This window comes from Mus pahari, chromosome 14 (genome assembly GCF_900095145.1).
Source record: "Mus pahari chromosome 14, PAHARI_EIJ_v1.1, whole genome shotgun sequence".
NCBI lineage: Eukaryota > Metazoa > Chordata > Mammalia > Rodentia > Muridae > Mus > Mus pahari.
Genome location: NC_034603.1, coordinates 2,471,823 through 2,473,950, shown reverse-complemented (window position 1 = coordinate 2,473,950; position 2,128 = coordinate 2,471,823).

Genomic DNA, 2,128 nt, shown 5'->3' with positions numbered 1-2,128 from the left:
TGTTGTTGTTGTTTTTTTTGGTTTTTCGAGACAGGGTTTCGCTGTGTAGCCCTGGCTGTCCTGGAACTCACTCTGTAGACCAGGCTGGCCTCGAACTCTAAATCCGGCTGCCTCTGCCTCCCGAGTGCTGGGATTAAAGGCATGTGCCACCACGCCTGGCTTTAAATCTTTTCATTCAAGTGAAATACATAATCAAAACCAGATTTTTGATTTTTTGGTATATTTATTTCTGTCACTTTAATGTGTGTGTGTATGTGTGTGTGTGTGTGTGTGTGTGTGTGTGTGTGTGTGTTTATTCAATTGCATAGTAGCTTCTAGATCACTAAGGAATAATATGCCTGGCCTTATGACATACCCCTTCCTAGATGTTTGCATCTTTGTGTCCCCGCCCTCTTTCTGAGTTGCTACATAGTCTCTGTTGGTTTCCAGCTTCCAGCACCTTGTAAGTTCTCCCATTTGCAACTCAATGGAGATATCTCCTCTTCCGTTGTCCTTGTTAATTCTCGTAATTCCTTCAGTGCCAGGTTAGTGGAATTTGAGAACATGTGAGAAGACATTTTACCAATATTCCGTTTTATTATTGTTTAGTAGGTTCTCTTAGAACCAGAACTTGTTAAATCATGTCCCAGATATCTCTTCACTAGATCCTCAGATGAATAGAGGCCAATTAGCAGGACCACAGATATACTCTGGTATTTCATAAAATATATTTTATATGTTATTATTATTATTATTATTATTATTATTATTATTATTATTATTTTGGCTAAGACAGAGGGAAGGAGGGGGAAGGAAAAATGGAAATTCATTCCCTATAATAATTTTTTAATCACATATGATAATAAACTTTATACTTTAAGTAATTTTTCTTCATTAATATGTCCCAGGCTTCACTATTAGGTGGTAAAGCAATTCTATTCTCAGACAATAACTGTCTTGGGATTTGGCTTCCAAAGCCACCCAGGAGGCAAAATGCACAATTGCATTGTCAAGAACACAGCCTGTTTTAAACCCAAAAGCTGTCCCTATAAAACTTGCATCCCAGAAGACCATTTGTGAATTTCTAAATATCCTATTTATCTTCTCTAGACTCGGAATCCAATACCAATGTTGGCTTAAACTTATTGGTGTCAGATTTGGAAATGTGTTAGAGGGAAAGGGGGTGAGAGAGGAACAGACACCGATATTTTTCTGAAAAGCAGAGGTTCAAGGTTGCAATTCATTGCCTCAGAAATGAAACAAAGGTCGTGGCAAGGCAGTGGTGCTTGGTAAAGTCTCCTCGCTTTGTGCTTATGAGCCCTGGCTCTGACTGTTCTGGGGAGGGGATGGTGGGTTCCAAAGTGTGGTTTAGGACTCTGTTCCCAGCCTGCAAACTCTCTATCTGGAAACTGTGTTGATTTGTGTGATCATCTGTGCCCACCATTCCCCCACCAAAACAGCAACAACATAAAACAAAAACCCAGGAGAACGTCTATCCGTCCATTCAAGGAGCCAGACTTGCAGGTGAGCACCTGTGTCAGAATGGAACACTAAGGCCCTGGAGCTCAGCCCTCTTCTACAGCATGCTCACCATTAACTGGAAGTTTGAAAGAGAAATATATCTTTCATGCGAATCTCTGTCACTAACACCAGCCATGCATGTTGAAGAGAAAGATTCACGCCTACTACCTAGGCTGTGATCATACTATGACTTGATCTCCGGGTTAGTAAGCTCCCAGAGGATCTGCAATCCTCAGCCATGTAGTCAGCCTCCCAGAACTTGATTCACTGCTCCACAGATACAATTATACAAGCATAAGAAAATTCCCTAAAATAGAATTGCACTGTAGGACTTCACTGAGAAACAAGAAATGTTTTTGTGCTTATAAATTTCAAAGCAATAGTGGAATTTTTGTACTTCTTCTAGAGGTGTGCAAAATCACCTAAGATTCTATTTAATGACATTCAGATAGAATTAAAAATAAGAAGAAGCAATAAAAGATACAAACAATATAAAGTAGGTCTATGCTAGACTAACATTTTTAAAGAGCAGACAGAGTACATAACTAACTGGCTTTGGTGTGAGAGTCAGAAATATCTATCCTTTGATAAACAGATGTGTGCAGGCTATAAATCCTCCTTGTTTGAT